Source organism: Oryza sativa, chromosome 10 (genome assembly GCF_034140825.1).
Source record: "Oryza sativa Japonica Group chromosome 10, ASM3414082v1".
In the NCBI taxonomy this organism is placed as follows: domain Eukaryota; kingdom Viridiplantae; phylum Streptophyta; class Magnoliopsida; order Poales; family Poaceae; genus Oryza; species Oryza sativa.
The window spans coordinates 6,841,851-6,853,315 of NC_089044.1; the positions used below are offsets into that span (position 1 = coordinate 6,841,851).

General features: G+C 39.1%; 1 pseudogene; it reads left to right on the plus strand.

Moving 5' to 3' along the window:
- Positions 1-4,669: 4,669 nt before the first annotated feature.
- On the plus strand, positions 4,670-8,505 carry LOC4348248 (cytochrome P450 98A1-like; annotated as a pseudogene).
- The last annotated feature ends 2,960 nt before the right edge of the window (positions 8,506-11,465 follow it).

An 11,465-nucleotide genomic window follows, 5' to 3' on the forward strand; every position in this document is an offset into this window, starting at 1 on the left:
CTAACTCATCAAAATCTATAACTTTTATTTTGGTCATTTTTCTATATAACATTTTTTCAACCGTTTAAATTTGAATTTAAAAATATGACAACTTCAAACAACATTTTCAAACACTAAATGATTTCAACTGAAAAAGTAATCAACAACAAAGTTGAATAACTCATCAAGATCTAAAACTTTTATTTTGGTCATTTCTTCATCTGATAAAATGTTAGTAACATTGTTCACAAATTTTACATATATGTATTATAGTTTATAAAAACCAGACAAGAGATATGTAAATTTTGTGAACAATGTTACAATCACTTTATCAGATAAAGAAATGACCAAAATAAAAGTCTTAGATCTTGATGAGTTGTTCAACTTTGTTGTTGATAACTTTTTCATTTGAAATCATTTAGTATTTGAAAATATTGTTTGAAATTGTCATATTTTAAAATTCAAATTCAAACGGTTCAAAAAATGTTATATAGAAAAATGACCAAAATAAAAGTTATAAAATCTTGATGAGTTATACAAATTTGTTATTGATGACATTTTCAGTTGAAGTCGTTCACTAACAAAAAATTCTGTTTGAATTTCTCAAACTTTGAACTTCAAATTTCAAATTGTTTAAATAGAGTCGGATGGAGAAATGACCAAAATAAAAATTGTTTTAAATTGTTTGCACCTCGATAAGCTCTACAACTTTGGTTTTGGTGACTTTTCCATTTGAAATTATTTATTAACCCTAATTTTTGTTCGAAGTTGTCAAATTTTGAAAATTCAAAATTTGAATTGTTCAAATGAACTTATTTGTACAAAGGACCGATACAATAGTTGTGGATCTCGGTGAGTTATACAATTTTATTGTTTAGGATTTTTGATGGTTGTGTATGTGAATGAATGTATATGAATGAGAGATGTTAGGATTAATAGAATACTCATACCAACAAGTTACAACTACTCTTTCGTAAGCCGATGCTTGGCCTATAGCAATTTCGGGATGGGTGACTGATTGGGAAGTTCTTCTCAGGTGCACATGAGTAAAGACAAAAAAGACTAGCCTGAGAGATGCTAGACGGCATGCCTAAAAATAAAATTTATTTTTTTTGGGATTATACTCATCTGTGACAGACATTAACTTAGACCCGATTGAGATGACTCATCTGTGACGGGCATTAACTTATGCCCGATTGAGATGACTCATCTGTGATGGGCTATAGTTAATGCCCGTCACAGATAAGGGTCATCTGTGATGGGCTATAGTTTAGACCCGATTGAGATAGGTCATCCGTGACGGGCTATAGTTTGACTGATCGTCTGGGTCAAAGCTATCGGTGACGGGCTTTAATTATGGCCAGATTGAGATAGGTTCATCTATTACGGCCGTTTGCCCGATTGAGATAACTTTTCATATCAGTGGCTTCTAGCCTGTGACGGACGCCATGCCCGATTGAGATGGGGGTTACCGCCCGATTGAGATGATGGTATCCGTTCTAGTGATCGTAACAAAACAAATACATATACAATATTTTTATAAGTCAGTTGCTTCGTATATGTAAAATAGATGGTACACATATAGAATTTGCACTGATAAATGGACTATATGTACGAGGAAGACGAAAAATGCAAGTAATAATACAGCTAATTATCCAACCAGTTGCCTCATGCAAAACAAAAACCGTGGCAGCTCATGCACCAGTAATCCTACCTACTACGACCATGCAATCGTTCTCAGCCAATTACATCCTCAGCTATGGCCCGAAAAAAGTTGTTGGTCTATCAATTCATAATGTTGTTAGTCACAGATAAAATCAGCAAACGTACGAATATATTGCTGTAGCACTTCACCGGAAGTATTCCAAGGTATCGAATTTTCACAAGAAACGTGTGTGCTTAACTCTTCTCCAGATTCACCCAAGGGACACAAGGCATAAATTGGGAAAAAAATAGAGATGATTTTCTAGTAAGGAACAGGGTCTTAAGAAAGCTTAAATTTAACATTATCACACTACTTCATGCACTAGCTTTCTCGTTGCTACCCAAACGCGCTCTAATCCGTACCCAAACAGGATGGACTCAAGTGATCTCGAGAGCTGTCACCACCTCTACATCAGCCTCAAACGAACTGTTGAATACGCAGCAAATATAGGTATTCAACAGTATAGACATCACGTAGGTAAACCGCACAAAGTAAATCTCAATTACTCGATAAAGATATTATCAATTTAAGTAGAGTAATTGACAAGGTACAAAAAGGTAAATAGAACAATATCGACAACTCTGAAATTCCTCCGACTCTTTCTCACTCATTCTCTCCATTTTCTAAGTATACAATAAAAGATACAAAGAACCACTTCTAATTTAGCTCGTGCTTGGTGTGTGTGAAGTGAAGGAGGAGAGGTTCTTATATAGCAAGTGAATAACAGTTGGGAGCACCAATACCGGCCACAACAGCCATAAGGATGTCGGTAGCAACCGTCAGAAGGCAGTTGTGGTTGGACCGGGATAGGCTCAGGTCGGCCAAACCCAAGGTCCGCCGACCCTGGCCAGCTCCCCTGGCCGTGGGTTGTCTCCTGGACTTTAGCAATTGAGTCCTTGGCCTAGTGGTGTGTTGGTTTCGCCCAATTTCTGGTATTTCGATGAGTTTGTGGGCCCAATACTCGATGGGTGAGAGCCTCCTCTTTTACATGTAATTCGTCTCAACTTTGATAGTTTGTCACTTGTATCCAAATATACACCAACACTTGTGAAAATTGTTAGAATTATATCATACCACTATGTTGAATATTTTATATTTTTCAAACTTATGTAGGTATATTTACCAATGCCACATCATGTCAAGAGCACACTTAGAAATGTTGCTCTAGATATAGGCACCTTGTGTGCCTCACTATTTAATTAGAAAAATATTAGTTGCACTCTACTTGTCACGTTGTTCCTTCAGAAAGATGTGGTATCGTATATCTTTGGACAATTACTTATTTGACTCTATTATGAACTTAGCTATAAACACTCCTGTATTAATTTTTTTCTAACTTCGCTAAAAAACATTAAACCAGTGCTCCGTAAACCAGTCCAACGCCAGCTGGTAGCTGCATTACTACTGTTGCTTGCGTTAGCTAGCTGCTTCGCTTCGGAAAAGTATTTTCTACACCTGGTATCATGTCACCTAGATGTATACATATATATTATATAGTCTAAAGAACTATAAAATCGTGCAGTTTAAAAGAAAAAACCAAATTTTATGACCGTTGTATAGGTAATATGCACTGCCTAATTTAATTATTTTGGTTTCTCGAGTTGTAGATCAAATTTAATCTTACATGTTTGTCAATAGACTTATAGCATCCCAAATGTTTAGCACCCAAGAACATTAACCTTTGCCACATCACGTCAAGAGCACACTTAGAAATGTTACTGTACATATAGACACCTTGTGGGCCTTACTATTTAATTATAAAAAAAATCAGTTGCACTGTACTTGTCACGTCGTTCCATAAGATAGATGTGATATAGTATATCTTCGGACAATTACTTGACAATTACTTGTTGGACTCTATTATGAACTTAGCTATAAACACTCATGTATTTTTTTTTCTAACTTCGCTAAAAAAACATCAAACCAGTGTGCTTTGTAAACCAGTACATCCAATGCCAGTGGGCAGCTGCATTACTACTGCTATATGCGTTAGCTAGCTGCTTCGCTTTGGAAAAGTATTTTCTACCCATGATATCATGTCACCTATATGTATGCTTGTAGATTATGTAGTATAAACCACTATACAATCGTGCAAGTTAAAAGAAAAACCAAAATTTATCTTCGTTGTACAGGTGATATCCACCGCTTGATTTAATTATTTTTGTTTGTCGAGTTGTAAATCAAATTTAATCTTACATGTTTGTCTATAGACATATAGCATCCCAAATGTTTAGCACCGAAGAACATTAACCTATGCCACATCGTGTCAAGAGCATTCTTAGAAATGTTGATGTAGATATAGGCACCTTATGGGCCTCACTATTTAATTAAAAAAAATATGTTGCACTCAACTTGTCATGTTGTTCCATCAGATAAACGTGGTATCGTTTATGTTTGGACAATTACTTGACAGTTATTTATTTGACTTTATTATGTACTTAGCTATAAACACTCATGTATTATTTTTTGTTAACTTCGTTAAAAATATCAAACCAGTGCTCCATAAACCAGTTCAACGCCAGCTGGCAGCTGCATTACTACTATTGCATGTGTTAGCTAGCTGTTTCGCTTCGGAAAAATATTTTCTACACTTGGTATCATGTCACCCAGATGTATGCATGTAGATTATATAGTATAAAGCACTATACAATTGTGCAAGTTAAAAGAAAAACCAAATTTTATCTACGTTGTACAAGTAAATATCCACTGCCTGATTTTATTATGTTTGTTTCTCGAGTTGTAGATCAAATTTAATCTTACATGTTTGTCTATAGACTCATAGCATCCCAATAGATGTTACTTTTTTTTAACTTTTTATAACTATTTAAGTCGTATAGAAATAATGGTTGCCATGATATCTAGATAAAAAACCTATCCGCCCTCTACTTCTACTTTGCTGCTCGCTAGCTCTTTCTTATTTTTTTCCCTCAATAATTCAGAGGCGTTATGGTGCTCTTGCTCTATATAAACCCTCCAAGCCTCTGGCCGACGATCAAGAACCACTTTGCCCACGTACATACACCGACAGCCATGGACACCCCGGCGTTGCTCCCGTTGGCGCTTGCCCTTGTTGCCATCCCGATCACCATCCTTCTTGATCTTCAATCGGATCCGCCTCGGCAGGCTGTCCCCCGGGCCCCGGGCGTGGCCGGTGGTAACCTGTTCGACATCACGCTGGTGCGGTGCCGGTGCTTCATGGAGTGGGCAGGCAAGTACGGACCCATCATGACGGTCTGGCTGGGCACGTCGCCGACGATCGTGGTGTCGACGTCGGAGCTAGCCAGAGAGGTGTTCAAGAACGTACAATGATCAGCAGCTCGCCGACCGCCCGCGGAACCACTCGGCGGAGCGGTTAAGCCGCGGCGGCACGGACCTCATCTGGGCGGACTATGGCCCGCACTACGTCAAGGTGCGGAAGCTGTGCAACCTGGAGCTCTTTGCGCCGCGTCGGATGGAGGCTCTCAGGCCCATCAGCGAGGACGAGGTCAATGCCATGGTAGAGTCCATCTACAGAGCCGTCACTGCTCCTGGTAGGTTGTACAGCACGATGAATGAATTTAATGTGTTTTGCACGCAACATCATGTGTCTTAACAAACGCTATTATTAGATTGATTCATAATTACATAGTTGAGTGTGGCCCGTGTAATTGCGCGGCAAGCATCCGTATAAAATATTTTGTTTACATATATTTTTCTTTAAAATTTGTTAAGTAGCCATATAGTTATATTAGGATTTCAAAAGATCAAATTTTATCATTGTCAAGTTTTTTATTTTATAATTTTTAAATGTCACGTTAGCCGCCAATCCTTTTCTCCTGCCCGACCTGCCACAGCTTTTATTATACTTTAAAAATTGGATAGTTTGTCTAGTTCATTGTCTTGTCGAATTTTGATTTGTAGTTTTGGAAGTCCCTTTAAACGTCAACATTGTACTCCTCTACGGTGTACTAACTTTCAACCTCTTTATTATCATTAGGATTTATGAAATGGAACATGATTATAGTTGGATTTTCGTTTTCTTTTTACTTCCAAGAAGTCCTGTCAACCATCACCACCGTTCTCTTTTAATTTACAGCCTACCCAAAATCTTTCCTTCTAATCATCCTTTGGTTTCTAAATATTGAATCTAGTAATCATTAGGAGTTTTGGTTTTTATTTTTAATATCCCATCAACCTCTACCAACCCTATCTTTATGGTTTGTCTGATGTCCCTTTTGCATTTATGGTCACTTACCACCGTTATGTTATAGATGTAATATGTTCTATTAAAATATCTTATCTGTTATTTATAATTTATATTCCTACTCAACCCTCATTTTAGTTTTTCTAATCACATAATTTAATTTATTTTTATTTCTAACTTTAGTTAATTCCGTATTGTAGTCTATATGAATTGTTATTTCATCTATTTCCTATTTAAGTTATTTGTAAATAATATTCATTCTCAAACTCTCATTTTTATTTGTCAACTTTCAGAATTTATAAAATTTTTATCCCGGTTTTTCATTAATCTTGTGTTGTTTTAATAGTTTTTATTTTTATGATGAATTTAGTTGTTGATAAATTGTATACATGAACTCATATTTTGATTTTTCTAATTTCGAAATTTATTTATTTATTATTCTAATTTTAATTAATCTCGTATTTTGTACTACGATTGACTATTCTTTTCATATTACACTTTTTAATTTTCAAATTTCAGTTATTTCTAAATTGTATTCAAGCTTTAACTCTGATTTTTATTTACATATTTTCAGAATTTATTTTATTCTTTATTCTAAATTTTAATTATTCTTTAGTTGTGTTCTATATGGAGTCTTATTATCATTCAGAATTGACTTAATTTCGGGATTTATTGTATTACTTATTTTGAATTTTGATTATTACTTATTTAAATATTCCAAACTGCTGATTATTATTTCAAAATTTGCTTAGAAACTACAATTCAAGGCCCAACGCACTGTGGAGCCTGGTAGCACGGCTTCAAGTGCTAATATGCCAAATAGGATCTCAATATGTTCATTGCGAACAACACAGTTCTTGGAATATGTGCAATGAAAATCAATTACTCCTTGCATTGTGAGAATTAATACTACGTACATTCTCTCTATCTCTTATTATAAGTCATTTCTACTTTGTTCTTACTAAAATTTCTTTGATTTTTGACCAAATTTCTAGAAAAATACAATATCATTTTGAAAACAGAACTAACGTATTATCAAAATATATTATATATTGGTTTTAACAAAAACTGGTTTACTGGTGTAGATGTTACTAAATTTTTATGTAAATTTGATTAAACTTAAAATAGTTATTAGGAAAAAGTCAAAGCTACGTATAATATGAAATGAAGGGAGTATGGAATAATAAAACGTACTGTTTTAGTTTCCTTATACTGAAGGTGAAGAAGGGAAGCCCATCGGGGTGCGGAAGCATCTGTCAATGGTCGCCTTTAATAACATCACGCGGCTGACCTTTGGGAAGCGGTTCATAGTTGCCGCTGGCGAGCTGGACGAGCAAGGGTGCGAACAGAAGGCGATTGTGAAAGCCGGGATCAAGATCGGCGCGTCGCTGCCCATCGCGGAGCACATCCTGGTGCTGCGGTGGCTGAACCTGGTGGATGAGGAGCTCTACAACGCCCACAGCGCAAGGCGAGACCGCTTCACCAGGCGGATCATGGACGAGCACGCCCGCGAGCTCGAGCGGCACGGCGCCAAGCAGCACTTCGTTCACCCTCAGGGACCAGTACGACCTCAGCGACGACACCGTACGTCATCGGCCTCCTCTGGGACATGATCGCTGCCGGCTCGGACACGGCGGTGATAACGGCGGAGTGGGCGATGGCGGAGCTGGTGAGGAATCCAAGGGTGCAGATGAAGGCACAAGAGGAGCTGGACCGCGTCATCGGCCGTGGTCGCGTCATGTTGGAGGCAGACATCCCGAACTTGCCCTACTTGCAGGCCGTCGTGAAGGAGTCGTTCCGGCTGCACACACCGACGCCGCTGATGCTCCCACACAAGGCCAGCGCCGCGTCAAGATCGCCGGCTACGATGTCCCCAAGGGCGCCAATGTCATCGTCAATGTGTGGGCCGTAGGACGCGACCTCAGTGTCTGGGACAGCCCACTGCCCCACTCGAGTACCGGCCGGAGCGTTTCCTCGAGGAGAGCATCGACATCAAGGGCAGCGACTACCGCGTCCTCCCCTTCGGCGCTGGCCGTCGGGTTTGCCCCGGCGCACAGCTCGGGATCAGCCTCGTGGCATCCATGATCGGCCACCTGCTGCACCAGTTCACATGGGCGCTGCCAGACGGCACATGGCCGGAGGACCTCGACATGATGGAGTCCTCAGGGCTCGTCACCTTCATGGCCACGCCGTTGCAGGTTGTTGCCATGCCACGCCTCGACAAGGAGGAGCTGTTCAAGCGAGTGCCAGTCGACATGTCCTGATCGACCTGCCGTTCATTCCAAATACAAGGGGCAGACCAAGGTCCTGGATAAACCTAGGTCCGCCTAGCATATGAATCGACATCCAAGGACATTTTTAATGTTTTGTTGGGCATGGTAGCACGCCAGCACTTACCTTATGCTCGCCAGCACTCACCCTCTGTTTTAAAGGTGTCACCTGCTAATCCATCTACTTCCTTAGTAACTTTGATCATAAATTTCTTTAAACTTGTATTAGTGCTAATCCCTCTCTTTCTTCCACGTCATCAAATTTACTTGCATGAAAATAAAGAGAGTCCGTCATTAGACACCATTGTACATGCCCTTAGAAGCATTTGTGAGATTATTTAATGGATATTTTATATTGACATGGAAAATACAAACCGTGATTAAGGTATATTTAATAAGAAAAATCATAAAAAAATAATTATACAATATTTTTATAAGTCAGTAATGAAACGGTACGTAAAAAATAAATTGCTTCGTATATGTAAAATAGATGGTACACGTATAGTACTTGCACTCATAGGTGGAGAATATGTAAGAGGAAGACGAAAAATGCAAGAAATAATACAGTTAATTATCGAACCAACTGCCTAACAAACACCGTGGCAGCTTAGACACCAGTAGTAGTCCTACCTACTACAACCATGCAATCGTTCTCAGCCAAATACAACCTCACCTATGGCCCGAAAAAAGTTGATCAATCAATTCGTAATGTTTTGCACCAAAGAGCATGCATTAACCTATTCCGCATCATGTCAAGATCTCACTAGAAAATGCTGCTGTAGATATAGGCACCTTGTGGGCCTCACTATTTAATTAGAAAGAAACAGAAGAAAATCAATTCCACTCACACTGTCACGTCGTTCCATCAAATAGATGTGGTACCTTATATTTTTGGACAATTGCCCATTTGGCTCTGTTTTTAAGTTTACTTGTTAATCTGATCTTACTTTTTCTTTAAGTTTGCTCATTTGATCCTGTTTTTCAAAATCTGATTTCCAAGGCTAACCATATTTCGTGAAAGCAAGATAACAATATTAACTAAATGACAAATTGTTCTTTTTTGCCCTTCCTCATTTGGCCTATTGTATAAAAGAATTTTGTTCATTCAAAACTTTTTGACATATTTTTAATGAATTTGATATTGCACAAAGTGTAGAAAAACACAAATACAGCAGAGACCGATCAATCGCCGCCACACATCAGTTATAGCCTATCAACGATTTCAATGTGTTCATTGAACCGACAATCAATGACTTAGAAAGCTTACGACACGAGGGCATGCAATACTTTAGCCTCCATCTTTTGCTGTTTTGCACCATAAATGATTATTCGTCCCTTGGAAACCTTTCTGGGCAAAGTGTAAAAGGGAGGAAGGCTTGTTCGTCATGTATGGAGGAAACAAGAAGCTAATTATTGAAGAATTCACGCAAGATGATCTACATGGCTCACAGGAGATTTATCCCAAGGTATCACCCTTACAGAAATTTGAGAAAGAATTTCAGTGAACACAAACATTTAGCAAGTCCACCACCGGAACTAACAAGGCTACAATTGCATGCCTTAGTGAGGGGAATCACCAACGATTTTGGAAAGCGCAAAAACATTTAACAGACGCCATCAGTAAGTAATTTGAAGATAGTTTCTTGGAAATATCATATAATAGGAGGTGCTATGCGATCCTGGGTGGTTTGGTTGGATTAGTGCATGGATTAATCATGTAATACAACCAGGGTCGCTCAACAGCTTGTAACATGTCTTTTTTATTATTATTTGAGTTAGTTTAATAGAATACATACTTAGTAGGTTATTTGTAGATTGTTCCTTGGTTATCAAATCATCACACAATAGGAGGTGTTTATGGTCCCATGTTGGTTTGGTCGAATTAGTGCTTTCACATAACTGACTAAGATGTCTAAGGACCCTAAGCACCTCGTATTCTTTCATTTTTCAATAATGTACAGTAGTTTGCTAAATTATCATCAAGCTTTACAACATATTATCAAAATTGATTACTGTATCTCGCATCTACTCAATATTTACTACATTGTATCATTCAATTGTTTTCTCCCTTTTTTAAATGACATATCATAGTTCTTCTTCAAATGGTATAGACTAGTAACTTGGGTAAGTTTGCGACTTCATATGCTCATAAGAAGATAGGTAAGTTAGTGGCTTCACATGCTCAAAAGAAATGTGAGGTGGAAATGTGCATTGGACATATGTGATTTTTTGGATATTGGAATGCATGTGTATGATGTTAATTTTTTGATTTATCTATGCTGAATTAGGAAATATGTGATAGTAAGTGTTGCTGTGATATCTATAATGTATCTGTTTTTCAGAGGGCATCGAAAGAAAATTATAAGGCTAGTCAACATTTAGAAATTATTTTCTTTCAGAAATTACCTCATCACTGACATGTCGTAAACAAAGACTATCACAAGTGACCTCAGCTATGATAGCTTTGGTATATCAGTCTGATAGAGGCGAGTCATCCATGACGGATGCCAACAAGTAAATTCAGATATGGATGACCTATAAAGGGCCCTAAACTTTTCACCCGTCACAGATGTCTCACCTCTGACGGTTACATCATACACGGGCTTGTGAAGACCTTCACCTCTGACGGGCCACCATCAGTCAAAGGTGAGTGGAGTAATCAAGGAACATTTATGTTTGAACTTAGTCAAAGTTGTCAAAGGTGAGTGTTTAAATCCGTTAGAGGATACATGATGCAATGTAGTGCTTTGAATTATTTAAGAGCGTTATAAACACTGATGCTCAACTGTACGATGTTTTTATTGAACTTATCTATACCCGAGCTTTGGGAGCGGATGAGAATATTTCGATGCTGCGTATATCTCTACTACTTAAAAAGTCTGTAGTGGTGACGGTGAAGCCAATCCTGGCAGACATGTGGAATGTGAGCCGTCGGATCGTTAAATCCAACGGCTGCCTCTCGGATCCCCTCGTTCGCGCATCGCGCTTGCCTCTCGCTGCAACTCGCGCATATTGCCCTCTCCAACTGTCCAACCTCCGCCCCTGACGCGGCGACGCATATCCACATCGCCTTCCGGCCGCCCACTCTGCCCCGCACCGCGTGCCGCCGATGCCTGTTGCCCTCGTGCCCACTGCCTAGATCCAGTGAGCTCGAGGCTTCCCATCTATCCGCCGTTGGTGGGGTGCACTGAATGCGCCCGAGGTAGGGAAACGCGAATGGGCGGCGCCGGCGTCGGTCGCGGCAGATCATGCGGCATCGGCCTCGAGGTTGCCCCTACTTCCAGCATTGGTGAGGCATATCTATGCCCGACCCCCCTCCGATCCCGGT